General features: G+C 40.8%; 1 protein-coding gene across 2 annotated transcripts in view; it reads right to left on the bottom strand.

The window, feature by feature from the left end:
* Positions 1-9956, bottom strand: part of LOC131676869 (mushroom body large-type Kenyon cell-specific protein 1) — a 398326-nt gene extending 388370 nt beyond the window's left edge. For both annotated transcript variants that reach the window (XM_058956241.1, XM_058956244.1), the window contains exon 1: positions 8658-9956. The gene's annotated coding sequence lies outside the window, so the exon portion shown is untranslated. The remainder of the gene's footprint in view (positions 1-8657) is intronic.
* Positions 9957-12951: the final 2995 nt, after the last annotated feature.

Raw genomic sequence — 12951 nt, 5'->3', positions numbered from 1 at the left:
AGCTAGAGAACCTCTATGAAGTTCTGGGAAGGTGATCCTACGAACTCAGTAAGGTCATACACATTTAAGGTAAATACTACAAATTTCAGATAATTTCTATTGAATGATTAGCCTTTTAAAGTGCAGTTGTACTGTTCCAGAACATTTATTTGTACTACAGTCGTTTAAAACTATACCTCATTTTCGTGACACATACCAACAGCCCAATATAGTCGAGTAAACCATTATCAATTCTAAAATAAACGATTACAATACCAAACATACCAAAAAAAAAAAATTAAAATAAATTACAAAATTTGAAAATCTGAGGACTCAAAAAAATTTAAAATTTAATGCTTAAAAATTTATAAATTTGAAAATTTATTCTTTTTTTTTAACAATTTGGAAACTTGAAATTTAAAGCTTCCAAATACAGTGATTTTTAAAATATAACCCTTTAAAAAAATTAAGCATTAAACTTTTAATAATTTAGTATTTGGGAATTTAAAACAATTTCAATTGCATTAATAGTTTTAAACCTAGAAATCTTAAAAATGTAGACATGGAGAGCCAAGAAAATTTAAATTTTAAGATTAAAAAATTAAAGAAAATAAAAAAAAGTTTTCGAAGATTTTAAAATTTTAGAAATTTAAAAATAGGAACATTTAAAAAATTAAAAATCAACTAATGTCAGCTGCCGCTGTTGATCGGAGTATTAAAACGTTTTGCAGATCGCAGACTGTGCGGGGATTGATTATTTCGTGATCAGTAATTGCACGACTCATTCTTTTGGAAAACAACTTTTGCCAATCGTTGTGTGTATTGAAAATTGTTAGGTCCTTATTTTTTAATTAATTATACCATATTTAACTCTTAAATGCATACTGTTGCCATTTGGCAACATACTGAATTTTGTGCTGTAAAGTCCTAATCTATATCTCGATCGTATCCGGCTCGAAAAATGAATTTCAAAGAAATATGAAATTCGTGCATTGAAGGGTAAAGACTTTTTTTTGTTGGTATCCAACGGGGAAAACAGATTGAAATGGTGAATCAAACGAAAACAACTATGCGAACAACAATTTCCCCCAGAGGCAGGATTCGAACCTGCGACCCTTGGTTTGGTCGGAGTCCCAACGGTTGCAGGTTCGAATCCTGCCACGGGAGGGATTTTTTTCACAACTGCTTTCGTTCATCTGACTTTTGATCTGTGTTCCTCGTAGCATACGATTAAAAAAGTTTAATTTTTTTTTGCAAAATAAAATGAAAATATGTGCTGCAAGCCATGTTCGTTTCGTTTATGCATGCTTCCTTTCGTAATGTTGTCCAGAGAACTGTTTTATTTCGTTCAACTTCAAGCTTTCTTGTAACAGGCCAAAATAGCAATAGCGCAAGAATGGCAATTTGGCGAAAAGGGAAAACACATTCTGAAGATGGGTGTCTCCTAGAGTGACAAGATAAAAATAACACACATCGGGCCACCCCTGAGTCGATTCCTTGTCCCACCGAGGTTTAAAAACTTTTCTTAAGGATTGACTTGCAGTCTTCCACAAAGTTGTTCTCAATAAAACTATCTTTCTTATTCGTGAATATTTTCTTGCAGTGAAATACAATTCCATCTGGAAATGAAAGTGCAACTTAGTGCGCATTTTCTATGTTAATTGTCGAAAAATCTCATACATACTTCGAACAATTTGGTCCGGTAGTTAAACTTGTCTAATTTGATTCAAATTTCGAGTAGATACTCCTGGTGTGACTAAAAATCGACCAAAGCCGGGCCGAATGAGTTTTCGAAAGTTCGTTTTGTTTCTGGGCAGTTTAGTCATAAATACGTTTGGCATACGTAGGTGAAATATAATGGCATAATGGATCTTAGGCATAAATAATCAAGTTAATGTATCATTTAGAAACTTATCTTTCACTGGTGATGGCATCAGATGGTCAAAGTAATAAGAGCGTAAATGCTTGTATGCCAATCTTTCAAAATGTTGGCCACAACAGGAGTGTAAGGTTTTGACCGTTAGTAACTTTCATTGTACTGAGCGGAACTACACTATGATTTCACTACTCAGTCGGAAGTATCAATTTTGCATTGAATTTCGAGATTTGCATGACTTCCCGGTCTATTTCAGACAAAGTCAGCAATATCAAGCACCTAAGAGACATAATTCTAAACCTATTGGAACGTTATAAACGTCTCACGTGTGTTTTTGAGTCTCATTCGTCGATCGGTAATCGATTGAGAAGCATGTGGATGCGAGTTCAGAGAAACACCAGTAGGAAGAAGGCATCCTGTAGCTTCGTCACCCATATTAAATTGCGTATGTAATATTTGTTTCTCAATCATTGCTCAGCAGTCGTACGAGCAAGAAATAGTGATGGCCATTTTGAAAATTGAAATCGGTTTTACCGCATCGAACCGGAAAGATCAAATGAGAAAATTTTGAAAAAATCGTCTCATTTTTTATTGTAATAATCGAGGCTATATCGATTTCATCTTATTCATTTGTAAAAGGATTGAATCGATGTTTCGAGGTAAAAAGATCTATTTTGAAAAATCTAATGGTCTCAAGCATTCAAAATACTATTGATTGTGTTAGATGTCTAATAGACGGTAATTGCCAGTTCTATGTACAGTCGCGACATATCGGTTATTTCCCGGACATATCCATCCATCTTTTTGATTCTATAGTCAAATCAAATCATTTTTTAAAGGTATGAATAGCACATTTGCTGGTTGGAAAAGCTGTATTAGTGTGCAACATCATGTCAAACCATGTCGTTATTCGCCTCTGATACAGAATACGAACCACCTTATACCGTTCTTGCTTGGACCAGAGGTTCGTGGTTCGGGTTCTGGCCCTAACCGTTGTCATCTTATACAGTTTGACAGCGGTTGTGGTTAGTGCCTGACTCTGCCGTTTCGAGCGATAGACGCGTTGGTGAGGATAGGATGGGATGTGTGTTGGCGGGAAGGAATAACAAACAACGCTTGCGTGAAACTGTTGATGTAGCTTTTTTGCTTGTTTTAGGCCGCTCAAAATTATTTCATATTATCTTCACAAATAGAATCGAAGTTTCTGTTGTAACTTCGGTTTGTTTACGACTCTCGATGTTTTCGAGACTATTTCATTTTTTTCCTTGGCTTGCTTCTGTAAAAATATTCAAAAAAAATCTATTGAGTATGTTTCAAGGCAGTTTCTCGCTATTTAACGTGAAGTTCAAGCTCAAGTTTAACGAAAACTAAAAGGGCTGGGTGGGTGACATCTGTGACATAATCGGGGTGTCGTGACCACATTTATTATTTATTTATTTATTAAAATAATTCATCTGACAAAAAATAATCTTAATGAATAGTAAGAGCCAAGTCATAGAATTTGTAGACGGCGAAACTTTCTGCGTGAACCTGTGCGATGGTTCACCAAACTCGAACAGATCCTCGACCCTCGAGAAAGTTCGAATACATGCGGTTATCGGTTCGTTGAATCCAAACGTCGTATCGGATGAGCGTAGAGACAAAAATAGAAACGACTATTCTTTTAAATCGAATTATATTGAACGGAAACCTAATTCTTTTCGGTGTGCTTTGGCAGCAAAATGGTATGGATGTTAGGGTAATGATCCCGCCGGAGAGCAATTCGTTCAGTTCTTCGTCATTTCGAATTGCCAGCTGGGGTCTTTTTGTTTCCTGTCAGCTCCAACACTTCGGCGGCGAGGTATTTTATTACGACCGCTAGCTAGAGGATTGCTCCGGCGTAGTAGCCCTTTCTCAGCAGCCGGTGGATTCGGCGGACAGGAGACTGGAGACCGGCTCATAAAGAGCGGGATTTTTGGTTTCCCATTACGTTTCCTCCTGTGTAATTTAACCGGGACGAATGTAACACGAATGATGCCGCACTCGCGTACGACCCCCGGTTTTGTACTCGGTTCGGTTTACGTTCGAAGCTAAAGGGGCCGGTCATCGAGGCAAAACAGTTTACTTCCATTATCAAAAAGGTGGAGTTTCTAAATAAAACTAGTCTAGCTCGCGTGGCGCAGATAATAACTGCTGTCACAGAATCTATTATTTCCGTTATTTTCAGTTATTGTACATTCTACGGAATTAGTTACAAAATTGTTTTCCAATTGGATAGCGCAAACAAAAGGGAAAAAAAGGGCTAATTTTTTGTCATAGAAAATATTCTTCGGGTGGGAGATTTTTATTCCAATTGGCCTTGGTTACTAGCCAAGAGTTGCACAAACTAATCCACGGAGACGAATCCTAATAATCGGTTTCTTTCCCGATGTCGACATACAGTCTGCGGACATCTGATAAGATTGGTTGATTTGCTGAAACCGACCGAAATCACAATTCTTTCTGTTCAAGATTTGTGGGTTGTTGCTTAAAATTAGCGGGATTCAATCACGAACGAGCTTTGGTCAGATGATTTAAAATCGATTTTTTTCCGTGTGTGTGCTACCTTTCATTCATCGGAAATGAAAATGATAACCTCTGCTGGTACCACGTTACGACACAAGTTGATTCATCCACCAGCCGTGTATAGCTCACAAATATTTGCTTCTCGGTATTGTACTGCCCTTCGTTTGCCCAAGCAGCCAATTATGAATGGATAATAGAAACAAATCTATAGCGGGTCTATATTTAGATCTTTTCAACATTCACGTGTTTGGTTGGTGCACCATATTGAAGGCCCTGACCGAGATGAGCTGGACAAATTTCACCTTTTCCGAATATGGCTTCGAAAGATTTTGTGAAACACAGTTTTTTTTAATTTTTAACGCATGTTATACATGCTCCAAATTTAATTGCTATATTGCTGAACATATTTTCGACAAAATGGCGAAGAAGTTGATTACTTCCATGCAGTACAACAAAAGATATAAATTTTCCAAACCTTACCCGACTTTTCTTGGTAAATTTTGAAAAGGGGGACCTTTATATTGAAAGATTAGTCGTTAGTCATGATAAAACTCTGGAATTGATCCTTGAAATGCAAATAAGAGACCACACTCACGATGTTCGGAGTTCAAGTTGCTCATTTAAAATTCTCGGGAAATGATTGCGAGCGACTATCTTACATAATGCTACGATCATATTGTCTACCGAGATATACTTATTAATCTTTTCACTTTCCCACTAACACAATTTCTTTCCCGTGACGTTCGTGGAGATGCAGAGGTAGTCACGGTCTCTATCAACAGCGAGTGTCGAACTAACATTCCTTCTCTTCGCCAGCAGAACAACAGTATTGGACGTGGCTGGCGTCGTTACTGACCATGTTATGAAAATATTGGGTCAGTGAAATGTGCACATTGAGAGTGATGTGCTCCTCCCAAGCATCACTTTTTTATTGTTAACTTTCACACATTCGGCCAATCCCGAAGTGCAACTACGGGCCATCTACCTAAGCTAAGGTATGGATAACACACATTTGCTTTGATTTATTCTAACATGCGTGCATGTTGTAATTATCCAAGAAGTAAATATTTCCTTCGAAGAACAGCTCATGAAATAAAGAACGGAAAATCATATAATTTTTCATTCAAATAATATATAAATATTCCTGTTTCTCCAATAATTTCTTCCCATATTGCTCGGTACAGTGGTTATATTTTCGTTGCTTTCGAAGAATACACCATGGAAACTGTCTGATGAGAGGAAAAGACGTTTCTATCTAGCCGGGTTCTATCGAAACAAACGAGGTTATACCGCATCCCAATACTTGGTCTGTAAAAGGAACTACGCAGGTTCCAAAAATTTATGCTCGTTCAATACTGAGCAATATTCATCAATATTCGGTCACAATTGTGTCGGTTATAAATGTAATCGCTTGGGGTGTGTTGGAATCAAAACTGTTTGCTTAAATAAAGAAAGCATCCAGTGTGCAGAGATACAAACGGGAATCTTCTCACAGACCAGTGTGAGGTGATCCAGAGGTGGCGGCAGCATTACGAAGAACACCTGAACGGCGATGCAGCAGACGACGAGGATGGCACGGTAACGCACCTGGGAGCACGCGCGGAAGACATTACACTACCGGCTCCGGATCTCCAAGGAATCCAGGAGGAGATTAGCCGGCTCAAAAATAATAAAGCCGCTGGGGTTGACCAAATACCAAGCGAGCTACTAAAACACGGTGGCGAGCCACTGGCTAAAGCGTTGCACTGGGTGATTACCAAGATTTGGGAGGAGGAGATTTTACCGGAGGAGTGGATGGAAGGTGTCGTGTGTCCTATCTACAAAAAGGGCGACAAGCTGGATTGCTGTAATTACCGAGCAATCACCCTGCTGAACGCCGCCTACAAGGTACTCTCCCAAATACTATGCCGTCGACTATCACCAATTGCAAGAGAGTTCGTGGGGCAGTACCAGGCGGGTTTCATGAGCGAACGATCTACCACGGACCAGGTGTTCTCTCTTCGTCAAGTACTGCAGAAATGCCGCGAGTACAATGTGCCCACACATCATTTGTTCATCGACTTCAAAGCCGCATACGACACTATCGATCGAGACCAGCTATGGCAGATTATGCACGAGTACGGATTCCCGGACAAACTGACGCGATTAGTGAAGGCGACGATGGATCGGGTGATGTGCGTAGTACGTGTCTCAGGGACGCTCTCGAGTCCCTTCGACTCACGCAGAGGGTTACGGCAAGGTGATGGTCTCTCGTGTCTGTTATTCAACATCGCGCTGGAAGGTGTAATAAGAAGAGCAGGGATCGACACGAGTGGTACGATTTTCACAAAGTCCGTTCAGCTACTTGGCTTCGCCGATGACGTTGATATTATTGCACGAAACTTTGAGAAGATGGAGGAAGCCTACATCAGACTGAAAAGAGAAGCCAAGCGCGTCGGACTTGCCATCAACACGTCGAAGACAAAGTATATGATAGGAAGAGGTTCACGAGAAGAGAATGAGAACCGCCCGCTTCGAGTTTGCATCGGTGGCGACGAAATCGAGGTGGTTGAAGAGTTCGTGTACTTGGGCTCACTGGTGACCGCCGACAATGATACCAGCAGAGAGATTCGTAGACGCATCGTGGCAGGAAATCGTGCTTACTTTGGCCTCCGCAAGACACTTCGGTCGAACAGAGTTCGCCGTCGTACGAAGTTGACCATCTACAAGACGCTGATTAGACCGGTAGTTCTCTACGGGCACGAGACCTGGACCATGCTCGTGGAGGACCAACGCGCACTTGGTGTCTTCGAACGGAAAGTGCTGCGTACCATCTACGGTGGAGTGCAGATGGAAGACGGCACATGGAGACGGCGAATGAACCATGAGTTGCATCAGCTGTTGGGGGAGCCGCCCATCTGTCATACCGCGAAAATCGGACGACTACGGTGGGCCGGGCACGTAGCCAGAATGTCGGACAATAGCCCGGTGAAAACGGTTCTCAATTGCAATCCGACCGGTACAAGAAGACGTGGCGCGCAGCGAGCACGATGGATCGACCAGGTGGAAGACGATTTGCGGACCCTTCGCAGATTGCGTGGCTGGCGACGCGCGGCCATGGACCGAGTGGAATGGAGGAATCTTTTGTATACGGCACAGGCCACTTCGGCCTTAAACTGTTAATAAATAAATAAAATCCAGTACACCCACACAAATATACACATACGCATATAAGGGTTGCTAATATGGCCGTCTAAGTAGCTTGTATGGTATTGTTTATTTTGTGGTCTCTCGTTAAAGCTAGCGTAGATTTTTTAAACCCAAAAATGAGCTCGGGCTTAAGAGATTTTCGATTATTTTCAACTTTTGTAAATTATTGCAATCGTCCATTATGCCTAACGTAGTGCACCCGACAAAAATCGTTATTCGTGCCAAATGTATTCGCGAAAAATAATACAGAAAATTTGTAACAATTTTCTTGATCAAATAGTGCATAGACCAAGTTATGCCATTCAATATAACCGCAGTCTGTTGCTTCAAGTGGGACCCTAGTATCGATGATTCAAGTTCCTAGCAACTTGTACGATGAACTAATCCAAGCAAAACTGGCACCCCTTTTCCTAGTCGGCTAGTTTTTTTGTTGTTGTTCTTTCTTCTAGTCTGCCCGCATCCACACACTCACACTGGCCGGCATGTGGACAGGCGGCAAGTGTACGGTAGCGCACGAGAGAGAGAGACAGAGTAAGCGAGAAGTCAGCCTACCATTCACCTATATATGCATATGCATGATTAGAGCCGGTAGCGCGAGCAGGATCGCACCAAAGATAAGTAGATTTGACTCACGAAAAAATTAAATAAAAAATACTAGCTCGCACCAGCTAGCCTCTCCTAATAGTAGTAATTGTAAATTTGACGGACATTTTGGTGGATTCGCTTGTCGTAAACAGGTCTGCCTGCCTGCTAGGCACAGGCCGTCCATCATTCAAACACACAAACACACACACACACGAGCAACAACACGCAGTTCCACATTGGTTGGTTCGAGTTGCTTGGCTTGAATTGGAAATAGAACAATGATGATAATTCGCGTTTTTTTGGAGCTCTGCGTAGGCCACGCCTCTTGGCCGAATTCGTAGCCGTTTCGCCTTTTGCTATTTTTCGAGTGGGCGGGTTCTATGTTCGGTTCGTTTTTTACTTTTTTTGTTTGCTTTGCGATTAGAGACGTCGTACCTTCAGCGGTGGCTGCGATACCCACCAAATGAAAGGTGGTAATAATTACCTTCGAAACTAGCCTACTGGGCTGGAATGTTATTTGTTGCATGTTGAAACGATGTGTTTCGGTGAGGAATTCTCAAGGACTGCTGAGTTGAATTGTGTTGTAGTTTGTTGTTTTTTTCGTCGGTTTCACCACGTACGCACCGACGACCAACCGGGGGATCATCACAGCGCGTTGATCTAGTAGTCTACGGTTTAATTCGCACGCACACTTCCGAACGCTGTCTCACTTCTGTATGTGTGTGTGTGTTGTTGCATGGGGAGGGGGCGGGCTATCTGAGGAAGGGAGACACTGTAAGGGATATTCACCACACTTCGGAACACTCTTGGTTAACGATCGGAGGCGCGTGTCACGGAACGATGTTTTCACTAGCAGCCACCCACCACCACCACCACCACCACTAACTGTTTCACCGCGCACACACAGGGCTTCCCGTTCCGATCGAATTTCACGAAACCTGCCGCGTCGTCGTCCGTCACGAACGGGTTCCACCACGAAAGGGGCAACCAAAACAGATACGAAAGAAAAGGCACATATTGATAAACGGAACGGGAAAAAAACTCGCGCGAACGAACCGCACCACTCTGTTTTTCACTTCTCGGCGTTTCGAAAACTTCACCACAACTGTTTTAGTGTTGGCTGCTGCAGCTCCGCACAACCCCGAACTATACGCGCGACCGAGTGCAATTGCAGTTTGTGCAAGTACAACTGCAGCAACAACAAAGCAAGCGAACGAAACGAAACGAATGAACGAAAAAGTGCAACAACTGCCCGCCGTTTGCCTAGGTCTTGGTCTAGCAGCAGTAGGCCATGGCTAGTGGTGCCACTTACGAAAAAAATAATATAATTTTGTATGGTTTCATTCGTTTTTTTCCTCTTCTCTTGTTCGTTCGTGTGTGAGTGTGCTACTAATCCTACCGATCGTTCCGAATTGGCCCAGGTTAGGGCACTTTCCTCACTCAGGAGGATGTCACTTGAAGAACTAAGTCCACTGGATTTTGGCGTGCGGGTTTGTCACAGCCCGCCCGAAATTCACTGCTTTGGTTCGTAATGTGCGCGGAACTTGTGCGTGACACCGGCAACCACAAAGCAGTAGGCCTTGTACTTGTGTATCGTCACGGTACCAATCATCCTGCTCCACTCTGTCACTCGTGTCAGTGTGTGTATGCACGGTCTAGTTTTTTTCGCACTAGTTCTTTTTTTGTTGCCCCGAGAAACACTAGCAAAAAATTGTTAGATGATATAAATTTTTATATGACAGCCATTGCAGGAAATAGAGTTTGGGCAAAGACAGCAGGAGAAAAATAAGTTCGCCCATACACATAACATAAATCTATTTATCGTTGCTTACAATTTTAGAGCGACTCAGTAACTAAATCTACTATGTACATGACACATAGAGAGGAGCGATTGTAACCTTCAGCCGATGGAGTGCGCGTCGCCCTCCCCCCCTTTAAACAGGCCCCAACCGACGATCGTCATCGACAAACACCACCATCGCCCTGCCGGCATCAGTTCTCCTAAGACACTCACCCATCCTCGCCAAGTAGTAGGCCATGTGTGTGGTGCCTAGTGACAATGTCGAGAAGTGTGAGTGAGTGCGATTCACCCAGCGGAGAAAAATATTTAAAAAAAAAACATAAAACTGCATATTGCATTTTATTAATTTACTCTTTCTACCGACCGCTCGGCGGTCGCTACAATCTTCGAGACCCACCGCTCATTCACTCAGCGCAGGAACCCAAAGACGCTTGGGATGGGTACTCACCCCATTTTCACTCTCTCTCTCTCTCTCTCTCTCATGTTACTCGCATACGCATACACAAACACACCGTTTCTTCGGTGGGCGCCCATCCCCAAATGCAACTGCATCTACACACCAACATCGGCTAGAGTAGGTGACGCAAATGCATCACCAGCACTAGCACCCAAAAAGTTGTGTGCAGCTTGACTTGACAGAGACACAGGAGGAAACGGAATGGGAACACTTTTTTCCTTATACACCTCTAGTTACGACTACGATCTCGTAGTAGGCGCCTGCTGTTGCCGCTGCTGCTGTGAGTGCATCTTTCTCCGACACTCTCGACTTCCGCCGCCCTGGTTCGCGTAACGACGAAGGGGCCGAGAAGGAATGGGTTTTTGGTTCGGTCACATTCGCGCAGCACTCGACAAGCAACCACCGACTGGTGAGGATTGACACGGAACGGGACCGGAACATGGGTTGCTAATTGTCACATTCTATCGGATTGGGGTGGTGGAGTTGAGATAAAAAAACAGGATTAGCGAAGCATTTGAAAATGTATTTTTGAATTGCCGTAAACATTTGCTATCGTAAATTCTCAGTGTAATATAGTATATACGCATAAAATTTTTCCCTATCGCTTCGTCACTAATGACGATTATTATTTGAAGTCTTCACAAGATGGTTTTTCTGACCACCATCGATTTGAATTGGAAGTAGGTCATTTTCAATTTATTCGATTCCGTATTTTGTTGTGTACTTTGTTAAGTTTTCTTCTCCTCAAGGAAGCAATTTGGGACCTATGTACGTTAACATCTTTTTTCAATGGCATATTAGGTGGTTTTATCTATGCAAACACAAGCTTCTCTTTCCAGTAGTAAGAATTTATAACGAAAAGCGCGTGAAATTGCTAGAAAATCCGTCGCTCGGTCAGGTTTTCAGTACTGGAAATGCTTATTTGAAACCGTTCAAAATTATTTCGTACGCTTGTCGCGAAAAAAATCGACAGATTTTTAGTTGTAACTTCTGCTTGAATTTTTTTGCTGATTTTTCTTTTGGTAGTTCGTGAAAATAATGTTTGAATTAGGGAGAAACAGAGAATGGTACGAACATCGAAAACTAAATCAATTTTAGTACACATGTTAACTAGATTAAGAATCTTTTTCACTAAATGTTTTTGCACAAATCTTTCCTATTTTTAGCATGAATTGTCTGCTTTTTCTGATCATATTTTAGCACAATATGTGAACATTGAACAAGTGCTGGCACCAATTTTTTAAGATTCGGAACGATTTTTAGCGATTTTGTGGAAGTTTAACTAATTTTAGAACAAAATTAACTAATGTTTAGTACCCATTTTTCCAACATTGATATGAACCTTAATCAATTTAGTACATTTTCACGCAGAAAATTCACAAAAAAATAATACTAGAATCACCAATTTTTGGCACAAGTTGTCCGTTTAGTGTGAGCATTTCACAAATTTTAGCCCAAAGTTTGGTGCCACGATTTCAATCTACGGAACAATTTTTGACTGGTTTTGTGAAAATCAATTTTAGTACGAAATTACGAATTTTAGCACACATTTTTCAAATATTTTCTCAAATCCAGCTCAATTTAGTATATTTTCACGCACTAATTTTCGTACAAATGGTAACTAAGTAAACGCACAAGATTTACTAAATTCGTGTTAAGCTTTTTTAGCCAATGGTTGAATTTTTGGTAAATTTTAATTCAATATTGACAAATTTTAGTACACTTTTGCGAATCTTGCTCACCTTTGAACATTTTTACGTACAAATTTTACTAATTTTTTGTTCAAGTGTTATTTAAATTTAGAACATTATCTCGAACAAAATTTACAAAAACAATGAAACAAAACTTACTAATTCCTGGTGCAAATTTTTCGCAACAGTACAGTGTACTATGTTTGTGTACCAATGCTATAGCATTTCTCAAATTTTATTTACTAGACCTACCTAAATGTGTCTCCAGTGAGGAGAAATTTAGCACAGTGCATATTGCTAAGCGAAACCGAATTTCGATTTCAGTAATCCTCATCGCCATGATCAGAACCTTTTTTCTTGAGGGACATCACGCAGGACTAGAAGTTTGCTCAGAAACACAAATCGTGTTCGTTCTTGGAGCTAGCAACAGTCCTCTCACTGCGTTGGTGTCGTATTCTGATGAGATGATGTTGCAACGCAACTTCCATAACTAATTGGGAAGAATGTTTATCACTTTTAGTACAAAATAAATCGACAATTCTGTGCAAATTTCATCAATTTAAGAACACATTTCACTAATTTTAGTACAAAATAATGAATTATAGTGCAAAACGTGTGCAAATGTTAGTTTTTTTTGCTCTATTGCATATTTCTCAAATTTCGATATAATAATTATGTTCGGTACCTATATTTCAAACTTCGGTATATTTTTTTTTTCGATTTTGGTGCTAAATTTCCGACAAATGTTTATACCAATATTACCAATTGTAGTACATAATTTACAAAATTTATTTCCAATACTACAAACATCTAGTACATTTGTAGGCTC

The sequence above is a fragment of the Topomyia yanbarensis genome, chromosome 1 (genome assembly GCF_030247195.1).
Source record: "Topomyia yanbarensis strain Yona2022 chromosome 1, ASM3024719v1, whole genome shotgun sequence".
Classification (NCBI taxonomy): domain Eukaryota; kingdom Metazoa; phylum Arthropoda; class Insecta; order Diptera; family Culicidae; genus Topomyia; species Topomyia yanbarensis.
This window is presented reverse-complemented; position numbering and strand designations above follow the sequence as displayed.